The 16152-nt window shown below is 41.8% G+C and overlaps 1 long non-coding RNA gene across 1 annotated transcript; it reads right to left on the bottom strand.

Annotated features, from left to right (window-relative positions):
• Positions 1–8981: 8981 nt before the first annotated feature.
• On the bottom strand, positions 8982–12412 carry LOC117311661 (uncharacterized). Its single transcript, XR_004525962.2, has 3 exons — positions 12252–12412; positions 11047–11138; positions 8982–9499 (listed from the first exon to the last, which is right to left on the bottom strand). It is a non-coding gene; the product is annotated as an uncharacterized lncRNA (long non-coding RNA).
• Positions 12413–16152: the final 3740 nt, after the last annotated feature.

Genomic DNA, 16152 nt, shown 5'->3' with positions numbered 1-16152 from the left:
GGTACCTAACAACAATCCTACATCAGGAGTTTACCCTAAGGAAATCAAAGATGTGGGCAAAGATTTATCTACCAACATGATGTCATAAGATTGTTTATAACCAAACCCTAGAAGAAAGCTAAGAGCCTCCAAATTGGGACTGGGTTAAACAAAAACAGCTCACCGTCTGAAGGAATGCGCTATGAAGCCACTAAGAAAAGAATGACAACAGGTGTCAACCAGAGTTAATGAATGGGCTTCAGGAGTTCTACATTCATAATGTATCTGTGCGTTTTTCCTGGGAGACGGTGCATAAGCTTAATCAAATTCTCTGATGTAGAAGAGTATTTAGTGACATGGCAAAATATTTTTGATACTTCTTTAAGACAAAAGAGCAGATTAGGTGTGTGTACATGCAGAGGTGGCTTTTATTTCCTTCAATGAGTTGTTCATTGTTTTCAAAAATTTGCTCAATGAACATATATTTTTATATTCAGATGTTTAAAAAATTGACAGTCTAAGAACTTCAAATTCTTTAATGTTTCATTACTAAAGCCAGCCAAGTTTTCAATGGGGAAAAAGGGGAAAAAATTGCAAAATTCCTCTACTTTCAATATAATGGTTCAATAAATCTTCTAAAACCGATTTTAAAGAAATTCTAAACAAATAATCAAACAAACAAAAAAACCCTCACCACAGTCAGAGGAAAGTAGAGTAAAACATCCTGACTGGTTCTAAATAGCACATCAAAGTGCAGTTACATGGAATAGTTTCTCCCTCTAATGGAGGGAATTAGTACACAGTATTAAATTTTTGTGAAAAACTGTGTCCTCTTACTACAAAGTATTCATAATTCATGTCCCTTACATGGAAATATGGAACCAAAAAAGTCAGAAAGTAAAATTGCTTGATATTCTATTACTTAGGTAAGACTAATGATAAGGCTTTGGAATAATTTTCCTTCCTGTCATCTGCTCTCCTTCCTCCCTTCTGTACACCGGCTAGGGTGATTTTTCTGGGACAAAGCTCCCATCGTATTGGATATCAAATTTTATGTTCACCTTTTCTCCATTTGACATTGAAATCAATCATTTCTCATATAATCAGGGGATTCATAACCTTGATTTTTTTGTGTGGGCTACAAAATATTCCACTGAGTGGTTTTACTGGTTAACCATTTTACATATTTAAATTCTTTCCAACTTTTCAATATTATCAGACAAAATAACCGTTTTTATGCATGAAGGCTTTTTTCCATATTGAGAATAACGTTCTTGCAATAAATCCATAAAAATGAGTTTGACATCAAAGCAAATGAACATTTTTAAGGCTTGAGGTACCTATCTCCAAACTTCTTTCCAAAAGATGTCTGAGATTTTATACTGCCACCCATCAGCGATGTATCACTTGGTATATAACTTCTACTGTAACTGTTGGCTTATTTCCTCACTTAGAGTGCAAGTTATCTGAAGATAGGGGGTGTATTTTATTAAGTGTTTATTCCCAGCACCTGTGCCTAGCACAACGTAGACGGTCAATAAATAATTGCTTAATAAGGAAAATCCCTGCCAATACAAGATGTACGTGTGTGAAAGACAGACTGTGTGCTTTTCTCTAACTGGATAGATGAAAACTTGTCATCTTCTTTAATGTGTAATTTTTTTGCTTATAATTAGTAATTAAATTTCTCTTTTAGATTGTATTGTAAAAATTCAGACTCTGAGGCAAATGGGCCTGGCACTACCCATTAGCTATATAACCTTGGACAAGTTCTATAACTCTAGGCCTCAACTTCCTCATCTATAAAATGGAGATAAGCTCCCACATCACAGAGCTCTTGTGAGGATTACATGAGTTAAAACACATATAAAATTAGAAGAGTGCTTGGTACACAGCATATGTTCAGTTAAGGCTGAATGAATGAACATGTGAACGCAAGCAGTAGTGAAGGGCTTAAAATGAAATAGTCTCATCCCACTCCCACATCCAGCAGTCAAGAAGCGACCGATTCTTTACTCAGTTTTTTAAGTGTAAAATACGATAATGTGTACTGAGAAGTGCTCAGGACAAAATTGTCAATGTGACAAATAAAAAAAGAATACTTACATAACCACTACTCGAATCTGAAAGTATTGATACTTGTCAGCATCTCAAAACCGCCCCCCCATATCCTTTTCTCATCACAATCTCCTTTCCTCTTCCAGGTTAAACACCATCCTCACTTCTTGACAATCCTTTCCTTTAACCTGCATGCATCCCTAACAAAAGAGTTTAGTTTTGTCAACATCTACCTTTATGTAGAGGATCATAGTATATGAAGTCTTTTCTATCTTATTTCTTTCTCTCAACATTGGTTTAAAAAATTCACCCACATTGCTGCCTGTAGCTCTAGTTCATTCAATTTTATTGCTGGATAGTTTTCCCACTGTACGAATACACAAAATTTATTTAATTTTTGACTCTTAATAGACATTTGATTTGTTTTCAGTTTGTGCTAATGCAAATCATGGACAGGAATCCTGCTGTACCGGTTATTCCGGTGCATTTACACAGGGCGGGGGTGAGGGCTGCTGGCTCACAGACTATTTATATACCTTCAGTTGATGGAGAGTGCTAAATGCTTTCCAAAGTAGTTGTGTCGATTTATACTCCAGTATAAACAGGGTAGAAGATTCCCATAGTACTCCAGGTCTACAATACCTGATACTACCACACTTTATTTATGTATTTGTCAAACTGATTGGCATGTAGTTTCATTGGTTTTGACTCACTTTTCTCTTATTACTTAATGAAGTCGTACACTTTTCTCTGTTTACTGGCTGTTTGGATTTCCTTTTGTATGACGTTTACGTCAACTATTGTTATTTTTTATTATTTTTAAATTATTACTTATTTATTTTTGGCTGTGTTGGGTCTTTGTTGCTGCGTGCAGGTTTTCTCTAGTTGCGGCGAGCAGAGGCTACTCTTCATTGCAGTGGCTTCTCTTGTCGTGGAGCACAGGATCTAGGCACGCAGGCTTCAGTAGTTGTGGCACATGGGCTCGGTAGTTGTGGCTTGCAGGCTCTAGAGCACAGGCTCTGTAGTTGTGGTGCACAGGATTCGTTGCTCCGCGGCACGTGGCATCTTCCCGGACCAGGGCTCGAACCCGTGTCCCCTGACTTGGCAGGCAGATTCTTAACCACTGCGCCACCAGTGAGGTCCAACTATTGTTATTTTGAGTTCTTCTCCATTTCCAAGTAACACTCTTACATGACTATTTTCTCACTAAATTGGAGGCATTATCTGTTCATTTTCTATTTTACTAAGTAAGGGTTTAGTTCCTTTACACTGTTTCCACACTGCTTAGTAAAGTTATGTCATCATTAGTTTTCTGCTCAGGATCTCTTTGACTTGTAGTGATATACTTAAAAACCTAAATTGTTGATCAGCTATAAATTCTCTCAACGTCACGCTTTGTAAAATGAGGACACTCATACCATCTTTCCTTCTTTCTACCTCCTGTCTACCTTCCAGACCTAGCTTTTACATTGTCAAAGTTGAAATTTATATTCTGTTCTATGTGCAGTTAAGTCTTCTGTTATTTGAGAGTCAGTAGGGAGTAAGGTTTAAGAGAACAGGCAGAGAGCCTAAACTCAAAGCCTCGATCCAACCCTAAATTAGGTACAGCCTGGGCAAGTTCCTTCCCTGTTTTAGCTTCCTTTTCACAAAAGTGGGAATGCGGCTTCCCTGGTGGCACGGTGGTTGAGAGTCCGCCTGCCGATGCAGGGGACACGGGTTCGTGCCCCGGTCCGGGAAGATGCTACCTCCCACGGAGCGGCTAGGCCCATGAGCCATGGCCGCTGAGCCTGCACGTCCGGAGCCTGTGCTCCACAACGGGAGAGGCCACAACAGTGAGAGGCCCGCGTACAGAAAAAAAAAAAAAAAAAGTGGGAATGATATTAGCACCAACCTCATAAGGCTATTCAGAGGATTAAATGAGTTAATATATGCAAAAACACTTAGAGCCTAATATATACTAAGTACATACTAGTACACAATACATTTCAGTACATACCAAGTTAATACAAATACATACTAAGTATAGGTTAGTTATTTGTTATTACATGCAAGTTGACAATAAAACCTGCAAACCGAGACAGTATTGCCATTATTACAATTACATTAACATTGCCCACTGCAGATGTACTGTCTCTGTGTATAGACTACACCTCGTTCCATACTGTGTCAGTGTCACTGCCCTTGTGCAGCGTGACCACATACCCCAAGCCGCCTTGGGCTGTTCCAGTTTATACCTGTTGTCCTGATGTTACAGCATTAGAGCACCTCCTTACACTATTGAAGTGTTCTGGTGTGGACAACAAATTAGATAGGTGGTCATTACCCCTGTGTGTCACTGAAAAGGGGGACATCTATAGTGTCAAGTTTAAGTGGATTCATCTATAGTGTCAAGTTTAAGTGGTTAAAAATCAACCATAGCTTAGTTTGCTTCAGGTTTATGTCCGTATAGCCTTTTCTCCTCTGGAGTTCAAGTTCCTTCTCCTCTTCCTCTCCCTCCTCCCTTCCAACAGTGCCTAATAGCTAGTAAGTACAATATGCCTCAAGGTGTTTCTAAGCTCTCAATCACACAATCAATAGAAGCCTCTCCAATCTAGACTATCTGCTCTCTGCACTGAATCCCCTATTACCCTACTTCTTGGTTTATTGCCTCATATTGCTGGATTATTTCTATAAATAGCTTAAGGTGTAGCACAGGAGGTCAATTTTTCAAATATCTTTGTGTACAAAATATCTTCTTCAGCCTCCACTTATGACTGGTAGTTTGGCTGGATACAAACCCCTAGGGTGAAAATTATGTGCCTGAAAAACTTTGGAGGTATCTTTCTAATGCCTTCCAGGATCCATGGTGCTGATGACAAGTATGATAAAGTCAGATTTTAACATTTTTTTTTAGGTGACCAGTACTTTTCTCTCTGGAATGGATGTATCCTCTCAGTATTTTATTGTATGTTAATTTATTTTTTCAGTATTTTAATGTTTCACAGTGAAGGATGCCTAGGTATGAGTCTATTCCTGTTTATCTTGCTCAAAAATTGAGTAACTCTTTTCAATCTGAGGCCTGATGTCTACTTTCAGCTGTGGGGAATTTTGTTGCCCTTTGATAGCTTCCCTCCATTTTTTTTTCTGGGTCTGGAGTTTCCAATAGTAACATGTGGGATCTCCCAGATGCAGCCTCTCTAACATATTGCTATCACATTTTCCACTGTGTCTTTCTTTTTCATATACTGAGAAATTTTTAAAATTCCTCCTGAATTTATTTCAGCAACCATATTTTCATTTTCAAGAGACCTCTCTTGCTTTCTGACCATTCTCTTTTTAATTAACACCCTAGTCTTATTTTATAGTTGCTAGCTCTTTTTAAACCTCTCTCAGGATACTAATTAGGGATTTTTCTTAAATTATTTTGTTCCCTAAATTGTCCCTGGTCCTACCAGGATATGTTTTCACTCTTTTTTCCCCCTCTCTCATGTTGTAAGCTTTACTCAACCATCAGGCAAATGACAGTTATTTTCTATTTAAGAATGAGTGCAGAAAGCTCCCTGAAGTCAATGACTGATTGGTTTCTTATGCAGGAAAAAGCGGGGAGTAACTGTAATAGGATCTCCCCCAAACACAATTTTCTAGGGTGTAAAAACTCACACCAGCTGCCCTAGTTCTCGCCAGTTTCACTGTTTTCAAAATGAAATCATCTCATTTCAGGAGTGTGAGGGTGGGGCTGGGAGTCCACTCCTCCAAACACAACCCTTCAATGAGCTCCCCTATTTCAGTCACACTTTTAACTAACTCCACCCTCTCTCCTACATGCCCATCTGAGCATGGGGCTACTTCTGCAGGTGGGGTCAGAATCCTCCTCAGTTGCAGGTGGTCGCTGTGCATATTCCAGGTGATGCTTTTCCTCTGTTCTACTGCTTCAGTTTCACACTCTTCCACTTGTCTTCCGTCTTTCAAAACTATGTTGAAATCTCTTGATTGTTGTGGGCTTATATACTTAAACACTTTGATACCATCATTGTAGTGTCTCATCAAAATGGAGAAGAGCTAAAAGGGTTCTCAGTGCCTTCTGAATCTGCTATTCTGTGGTCCCAGTGTTTAAACTTCTTGGTCTTCCCCAGTGTCTATCATTGCTTTTAGAAATACAATCTCCTGGTCTACTCATGGAGGAAATGAATACAACACATCTAAAATGACAAGCAATGCGGGTAGATGCTCTAGGGTCTTCTCATACTCTGCCATTTACTAATAAACCACTACGTGCTACAAATTGTAGGTGCTCATTTATAAAACGAAAGGGGGTAACTCTACATGAACTGTAGATTTCTCCTACTCTAACATTTCATAATTTTCTAAGTTCTTTTCTTAAAATTTCTCTATATTATCATTAATTTTAATTAAAAAAATAAAAATCTAACTTTCTCTTTTGAAAATCAAAGAGTTAATTCCCATAGTCCTACAATAATGGGATAATTAGTTCTGAAACCGGTCAAGTTTCATACGAAAAGAAAATCATATTAAATAATTTTAAAAAATTAAACATGGACTTTGTAGCACAAAGACAAAGTCCCCCCCAAATGGTGTTTCTTTATTTACTAGAAATGTTCAGCTCTGCATTAAAGTTGAAATAAAATAAATATATTATTTTTGAGGTGCAAAATCAATTTTTCTTTTCTGTCCATACAAACAAAAGTATGGAATGACATTAGAGGTCAGGTTTGTTTGGTAATATAATGTAGCTTCTTGATATTTTTTATTTTAGGAAAGGAGAATATCAAAATCAAAACTTTTTTCAACTTTACTTTTATTTAAAATGAGGCCATATTTTCCTCTTATTAAAACAGAGTTCAACTAGAACTGTCAATTTTCTCATCTGTAAAACAAGAACCCTGAATCAGCTGACTAGATTCATTAAGAACTCAATTTCTTTATCTTATGATTACTATGGTTCTCCCTAAATCTAATATACTAAGGTTCTAAGGAAAGGAAAATATATTACTAACGACATGTTTTGATTTTTATTTCTTAGAGTTCAAATGTCCACCATTCACCTTGGTCTAAGCTTAAGGAACCATTCAAGGGGATACAATGAAGATGGGAGGAGAAAACAGAATCCTCACACAAGCTGTGGCGTGTTGCAATCAGGCTGCTGTTTGAAAAATAATCTTCTCTATAGCTTTAAAGTGATAACTTTGTACCTGCAATGCTTCTTGTTTCAAACTGATTTTCTCTGGCTCTTCCTGAACACTTTCTGAGGAATCATCAACCTCTTCGATTTCTGAGGAGGAAGGACTCTCTACTGTCACAGTCACAGGAAATTCTGATGGACCTGAGTGTCACAAGAAGAAGACAGGAAACCACAGAGTTGTTAAACTAAAGTGCAAAGAAAGAAGACAAGATTGTATAAAAGACAACACAAGCCAGATACCAAATATCCAGATATTAGAGGACATTTAACAAAAGTGATCTGAGGTATCATTTATAAACGTCTCTCACTGCTCCATGGTCTAAAAGAGGCAATGACTAAGTAAAATTACAGGAACTTATCTTTGCTATGTTACTGTACAGACCTCTGTTGTACATGGTTAGGATTAGTAATGGGAATTGCCCATATTATTTTATTAAGTTTCTTTCACAGAAGCCAAGTGAAGATCCAAGGTAAACATTTTTTCTCAGATCAACTTTATACTGCAAATGAAAAATTTATTCTTCACCATCAGACACAAACAGTCTGGAAGAAAATGTAGTTTTACAGAGGAAAATACATCAGTAAAGGGACTGATAAAGAATCAGAAGAATAATCAGAAAGTCAACATATCTAAGCTGGGAATAATAGATGTTAGAATTTATAAAAGTAAATCACATACACATACATAACTAAAACTGACCCATCAGAAATTTCATCTTCTCATCACCCTTAAGCCAAAACTAGGGTAACAGTAATACAATTCTCCCATCAAGATTCACTGCCACTGCAATGCTGTTCAACTGGACATTTCCAAACATTTAAAACCTGACCTGGCCACAACCCCATAAAAGTCTACAGATCATAAAGAAGTGTGCTGGGATTATATAACCATGCAGAAGACAAGTCACTAGGACATCATTTTGACAACAAGCAGCAAACCCTGCAGCATAGGAAAACCCTAACAGGAGAACGCGGTACACACCCCTCTCTCTGGGCATGCAAGGGCAGGACTGACACCCAAGATGCTCTTCTCTCAACCTCAGCAGTGGTGCCTTTCACAGAGCAACTATGCAGTCTCCCAGAACCACTGGGAAGGAGAATCTGATACTGACAGTATTAGCTTGCCATGAGGCCATAAGCTAGGGAATGTGTGTGGCCTTGGTGAGAGAGCAGAGGTTTGGGAGATGTTGCTTTATATTGGCTTTCAGATCAGGAGTTTGTACACATAGCCTGCAAACAACGTTTCTTGCAAACATATGAACGTTCTTGAGTATGAGAGCTCCATGTGAGGGGTCAGACATGGCAGTCAAGTTCGTTTCACGGGTAACAGCTGATTTGCCGACTGGACAACAGGCTTCCTTGTTTACAGATAACCACAAGGCTGCCAGTTGTGTACCAAATCCACACAACTACACCGTTGCATTGGGAGAGCGACCAAGCATGTTTTACATGATTTATTTCAGAAAGGGAAATGCTTCTTGTAAGACTCTGTCCGTTTAAAAAGCAAGAATGAGCATCTACCTTTCCCAGTTCAAGCCCTATATATCATAAATATGATAGCTAAACACCAGCAACTGATTACATACATCACGAGCTTTGATGAATGGAAAGCCCCTAAAAAGATATCAACAAAACGAAGTTAGATCTTGATGTAAATACATCACCAGTTAAACCCAGTTAATACAACTATTTAGTATTATATACAGTATCCATATAGAATTGTGTATAAAAATAAAGAAGCTCAAAACAAGGACCTGGAGGGCTCTGCTATGGAGAAAACTGAACAGAATTCAGCCGACTGGCTTGGTAATAACTCTCTGAACTGCTGAGAGGCCCCTTCAGTTCCTATGTTCAGGATGCTTGAGATTTCAGTCTCACTTCTTTAAATGGTGATATTAATCATTCTCTAATTTACCACCCTGTATGAGGAGGATGGACCTCAGATTAAGTGTCTCAGGAAGAAGATAGGAACCCACAGAGTTGTTAAAGTGCAAAGACTGGGGATTCAACACTATAGTTTATGCAACAGCAATTCACATCCCCATTTGGTCATATTCTTTCTACAAAACAAAAGATGCACTCACATGTATTAAAAGACAAAAATTAACTGCCATCTGTATCAATATGTTAATGTGCTTCAATCACATATGTTTTCATGAAAGTTTAAACATAAAACCACCTTTAAGATCTTGGCCATGTAATCTGCTCCCTGCCATGTCAAATTATACCCCGTGAAGTTTACTGTCTTCAGAGTGATAGAGTTCTTTATACCTTGACAAGTAACTAAAAGGAAAAAAAAAAAAACCACACACACAATAAGATGAAGAGCCTATACATTTGTCAATCTTGACTTTTCTTTTCTTGAGTAAAAGTTTCTTCTGTAAACTTGCTTTTCTTGAGTCAATTGGAGGTTTACAGCCACATTCTTAAAATCATTAACTACAATCTTCCCAAACAGGTAACTGATGAACTGATGCATTCTAAAACTTGTCAGTAACAAAGTGTTATGCCAGTTTACAGCAACAGTTTAATTCTATTCAGTACTAAAACTGAATACACTGGATACTGCAAACTTTCTTCCCAACCCAACCACTCAGTAAAGTACTACATACTTTTGAGACAAAGGAAAAAAAAGAAAAACCTAAAGAGCGTAAGACTTCCGATTTTCATTTCCAATAATACATGCCAATCTTGATGATCAATCAGCGATGTAAATGTCAACTATAAACCCAGTATTTTATTAGCTGCTATGCAGTATACTAGAGCAATAGAAGAGGGAGGACCTCAAACCCTCTGTTCCCTCAAATTGAAAGGCAGGCTTCCTTACCCCTTCAGACCACTACTGGACACAGGGAAGGCACACTAATGTTTCAGGACCCTAATCAAGAGTCACCTGCTTTGTGATTACTTCCATGACACACCCTCACCGACACCACTAAATTTGCTGCTCCTATGGGACGTTACATGTATTTCCTATTTAAACACATACCACAGTGCATTATAATTATGATTGCAGATAGATGACTTTTCTGCTTTTTTTTTTTTTTTTTTTTTTTGAAGTACGCGGGCCTCTCACCGTTGTGTCCCCTCCCGTTGCGGAGCACAGGCTCCGGACGCACAGGCCCAGCAGCCACGGCTCACGGGCCCAGCCACCCTGCGGCATGCGGGATCCTCCCGGACCAGGGCACGAACCCGCGTCCCCTGCATCGGAAGGCAGACTCCCAACCACTGCGCCACCAGGGAAGCTCAACTTTTTTGCTCTTTATATCTTGCTATTTCCCTTCCCATAATATTTCTTGAAAAGAAACCATAAAAATATAAACAAACAGAAAATATACAAAACATGTGGTTTGTGGCTTAACACAAACTTAAATAAGATTAATTCTGACAGTATCCAGCATGACAAACTTCCATGGTACAAATGAGAATGGACCAAGGTTTGAGCAGGTACAGGAGACAATCCAGGCATGAACAACACCAAGAAAAGGTAGACGGAAAAAGGTAGACAGACATGGTGTGTAGGAAATCACGAGACCAGTCCGATGGGAAGAGACTTAAACAAGACTGAAACTCACTTTCTAAACCTCCATCTCCAACTGGAGAATTCACAGGACACAGGTGCACCAAAGAAGCCAATTATTCAATCCCTTTAATGGGGAGGAACAGTTTAAACTTTTTTTGGTTTCGTTTGCCCCAAAAGCACCCTAAAAGCAACTATCAAATGTTGGGAGGACACAATGAAGGCTTACCTTTGTTAACATAGTTAAGTCTCTCTCTCTCACAACTAGCCCACTTAGCTCCACATTCCTTAGCACACCCGACGCACTTACACAGCATTTATGAGCTTTACACAACTGGAAGGTCACATCTTTATTCCATATCGCAGGAACACGACTTCTGTAAACTTTATTTCTGTCACAACCTAAAGCAAAATTATTGTAAAATGAGTGATTTAAACCATACATTTTATCATCATTAAAAAGCATCTAAATAAAAACAAAAGCATCTGCTCTGTGCTAAGGATTAGAAACGACTCCTGCCCTTAAAGCCTTCATTAAAGAGGGACATGTATAAAAACTCAAAATTTCAATCACGTGAGATAAATAAACGTAACCTTTATACGCAGAGGTTCCTATGGAGGCAAAAAGTTATGTCTAAGTGATGGCTTCATGGTAACCCTGAAGTACAATCTAGAAAGATGAGGCTATGCAGAGTTGGAGTAGGAGGTGCATTAACTGCAGAGGGAACATCTGTGAAAACATACTCAAGCCTGACTCCTGCTGGGCACTGTAAATGCTGCAGGTGGGGATGACTACGGGCCAGGGGTCCAAGTACAAGTAGAGACAGAAATGAAAATAGAGATGTTGGCCGAAGCAAGCCTGGGAGAGAGCATGGCTTGTACCCCACAGGTGATGAGGCCTGGGGCTACCACTGGCTGAGTAAGGGTGCCTCTGCTGATTAGAAAAAGGCACCCCGCTGCTGAAGGACCAATTAGATTAAGGGAGTGATCACAAAAAGCTCCCCTTCTTCAGGGCAAAGAGCCCTATGAGGCTTGGCCAAACACAGTTCAGACTACACGCCTCTGTGCAGAGCACACGCTGGGCGGCTAGTATGCACTAACTCTGTGTGGGCAAGCCAGTAGCAGCATTATTTTAAGCACTTCTTTTTATGGTAGAAGATCACTCAACACGAGTAGGCAGATGAACTTAGAGGAACTGAACCAGGGGCCGCAAAACCACCCAGGAGTTTCTGCGACAGTCTGGGCAAAATGTAATATGGATGAAGAAGCAAATTTAGGAGAAGGCCAAAATCTACAAGCTGGACCCATTGGATGGAAGACATAAAGAAAGTTCAGTGAAGGAACTCTGAAGAGAATGGGCTCTACAATAAATTTTTCTTACATTCAATGTAAAATATTAGGCAAAATTAAGTACCGTGGCCTTTCAGGTCCCTTCCAGCTCTAATTTCTTTTGATTTCTAACTTACTACTCTGGTTAAGTAAAGTCCCTTCAGAGGTACAGAACACTTCTTATACCTGAATGGGATGCAAAGAATAATCTGACTTCTCTTCACCAGGGGATGAGCTGAACTGTCGTTGCAGAAGAGATAACAGATGGTGTGAACCCCACATCCTAGAAACGGGCCAGGCACATGATAAGTATTCAGCTTTTCGAAAACAAATGAACAATCATTTCCTCTCCTAGATCTTCACACCCTTCCTCTGTTGGCTACTTTCTCTCAGCTTATAAACATCCTCAAATATACCCACTTAAAAAACTCTCAGACCTATGATTCTTTGGATATTCTTGTGGATAACCTAAGTCTCTACCATGCCTTCAAACACCAGTCCTCCCAAAAGCCCACATCTGTACCTTGGGCCCAGACCTGTCTACCAGGCCCCTCTAAAGCACTGAAGATGAAGGAAGATCCTCTCACCACCCCCAATCCCTTTCTACTGTGCTCTGTATCTCTCAAAAAGATGCAGCTGTAAACTGTCACCCACGCTTGCTGCCCTCCCTTTTCTAACTGGTCACCAGGCCTCACCCATTCTCTCTCAGATCTGCAAAACCCGGTCCCACCTTTTATAACTTAAGTGGGACCCTTAGATTACAATTCACCCTGCACCCAATCAACTGCCTTCCACATGGAGGTCCAAGTGAGCCTCTAAACCAGAATTCCATCTCACTGTTCTTTGGTGTTTCCCGCAGCCTTCAGGATAAACATCCAAACTTCTGACAGGACAAACAAGGCGCCTTTCTGTTGGGCCCACTAAGTTTTCAGTATCGACTCTCATTTCTTTCCCAAACCCTGAGTTCCAGCCCTGTACATTAGTTTTGCCATATTTTCTTACATTTCTCAAACTTCAACACACACTGCTTTCTCCTGCCACCCCAGGAGCTTCTACACATCCTTAGAAAGGACGGCACTTCCCCTAGAATCCTATCCTGGAAGGGAAACTTTCCCTTCCAAGTTTCTGTGCTCTGCAAAGGGGAAAGATGGCGGGGAGGGATACATTAGGAGTTTGGCATTAACATATACACACGACTATATATAAAATAATCAACAAGGACCTACTGCATAGCACAGGGACCTCTACTCCACACCCCGTTACAAACTATACGGGAAAAGAATCTGAAAAGGAATGGATATATGTATATCTGAATCACTTTACTGTACACCTGAAACTAACACAATATTGTAAATCAACTATCCTCCAATATAGAATAAAAATTAAATTAAAGAAAAAGAGAGATTCTGTGCTCTGTAGCAGCAGAACTCACTTCTTCCAGAGCACTGACTCCTGTGCTTGTGTTTACTTGCTGCCCAGTAGAAGGGAAGATTACCTAGGGCAGAAGCATGGTCTCCAGCAGCCCTTGGTTCTGACAACTCATTCAAGTGCCAGGATACTTTACACACATAACCTGCTTAATTAATTCTAAGAACCCACAGAAAGAGTGATTTTTAATGTCATTTTACAAGTGTGGGGATTGTAGTGCAAAAGAAACCTGTCCAGGCCACAGAGAGCATAAGCCCTGGAATTCAAACCCTAAGCTGCCTTGACACCGGTGCTCTTTCCACTATATATGATACACCTATTGAAAAAAATTTTTTTTTTCCTGAGCCCTGTTTGAATGGAAAGGAAGTGAAGCTGGGATATATCCATTTCCTAACCGCTTTGGTGTGTACCAGGCAAAGTCATTCAACAGACCAGGTAACATCTGTGCAACAATTAACGATGCTCCAAACTGTGCTAAGTGTTCTACTTTGTAGAGTCTAGAAGCATTAACACAGTGCATCCTTGTAACCGCCACAGAGGCTGGGTCCTGTGAAGCCCATGCTACAGATGAGAACACTGAGACCTTGAAGCCTTAAGGCACTCGGCCGGGGTCACCGAGCTGGCAGGAGTCCTAGGCCGCACGCCCCGTCCAGTGCACGCACACCCAGTCACTGGGCACCGGTTCTAGTGCCCACCCTCCACCTTTAACCATTTAAAACACCGCTTCTCAGCGCCCACACGAGGGCCCCTGGAAGCGGGAAGTACAAACCTGTCTCGACAAGCCGTGGCTGGAAGAAGCTCTGGATACAGATCAGGGGCAGAGGGTGCTCAGGAGCGCGCCCAGTCTACCCGCGGAGGCAGTCGGCGTTAAGTCCAGCAGGCCCTCCCTCAGGGAAGCCCGCACGGAGGGCAGAGGCACCGAGTCCTGCAGCGCGCACAGGTGTTCAGAGCGCGAGAAGGAGTCGGCCGCGCTGTCCGGGCGCAGCTTCACCGAGTGATCATGGCCTGAGCGCGGCCTCGGGGACGCTGGCTGCAGACAGGATGCCCACACCCTCCTGTGGGTCCCGGCTCGCCTCCCGGCCCCTCGGGCGCCCACCGCCCGGCGGCTGCGGCCCCGCATCGTGCGCAGGACCGGCGTCGCAGCCAGAAGACATAGGGCCACGGGCCCCAGCTAGGCCGGGCCCTCCATGCCGCGCTCCGGAGCCCACGCGCGGCCTGGTGGTGGCGCGGGCATCAACTGCCTCCGGAGCCGCGGGGTCGCGGTTTAAGCCTCCGGGCGGGCCCGTGGGGGCGGGGCTGGAAGACTTCCGCGCGCTCGCCGTGCGTCCGCACGCAGACCCGCCTCCCAAGACGACGCGGCCTGAGGAGCAGCACGCAGACCCGCCTCTCCTGACGATGCGGCCTGAGGAGCGGTGTCGGCAGCTTTGAGACTAGGGCAGCGCGAAAGGTAGGCGGTGTGGAGGGTTTGGGGTACGTTTGCTGACTGATGCAAACAAAAGTGAGACATGGTTGTATCAGCGCATTTTAAAAGTAGTCAAACTCCCGCTAAGTGTCTGTGCTCGCCCCGCCCAGAAGAGAGCGTGAACTCCGTGAGGGACACAGGAAAGGCTGAGTGAACGTCTGCCTGCGGTCCCTTACCTGGTGCACGGGTGTGTGAATTTCTGCGGAGAGCTCTTAATTTCTGTCGTTTCTGCTGACTTGACACGGTGGTTGGCAAACGGTGACGTGTTCCGTGCATTCAGGACATGATCGTGGTTCCTAATAATCACTTCGTTTTGTACTGACACCTCCACAGAGAATTTACTACTGAATATCCACTTTAGAGAAGAGAAACTGAGGCGTAGGAAGTGAAGTGACTGAGTAAGAGGAAGGACTTAGACAATTGGTGTTAGTAAATTAACCCTGCAAGGAGGCCGTTAGCCTGCGGTGTCTCTAGCGATGCGGCCGCCCACTTAAACCAACCCAAATCTAAGCCTGTCAGCGCCTCAGGGTGACGAACACCGATGAGGACACCCAGTCACAAACCACCAACTAGGCGTTAAAGCCATAGCAAATCACTCGTTTCCTTGCTTTGCTTCTGCCCTTTTAAAATAAACATCTGTGCAGCTCCTGTGTCTGGAGTGCTCCTCACCTCTTCCGCTTTGTGCTGCGTGAATTGAATCTATTTTTGCGCACATAAATTGTTAAAATTTTAAATATGCCTCAGTTTGTCTTCTAAGATTGGCCGTAGAAGTTGGATTTGTGTCCAGTTTCTAGAGCAGTGGTCGTCCTCTGGTCAGGCCTTAGGCGTTACGTGTACAACGTTCCTCTTCTACCACCACCTTCTGGATGCCTCCACCCACTACCAGCTCCCACGCATCAGTTCCCCTAGATGTGGTCAGCAATGGCTTTTACATGCAGCGTGCTCACATTATAACATCGCAGACACTCCTCCGTCCTCCAGCCAGCGTGTGAAGTGAAACATTACCATTCCTGTTGAAGAGTCTCTGGTGTGACCACTTTCCCAAGCACAGCAATTCCCCAGCTGACCCTGGGTAACCACTCTTCTGAACTTGGTCTCCATCACTGGTATGGATGTCTTTCTATGTAGGCTACATTTTTAAGTATTTTTAAGCTGCATATCATATGCTATTTTGTTTTCTCTTGTTACTTGCTTTAT

This window comes from Tursiops truncatus, chromosome 3 (assembly GCF_011762595.2).
Source record: "Tursiops truncatus isolate mTurTru1 chromosome 3, mTurTru1.mat.Y, whole genome shotgun sequence".
In the NCBI taxonomy this organism is placed as follows: domain Eukaryota; kingdom Metazoa; phylum Chordata; class Mammalia; order Artiodactyla; family Delphinidae; genus Tursiops; species Tursiops truncatus.
This window is presented reverse-complemented; position numbering and strand designations above follow the sequence as displayed.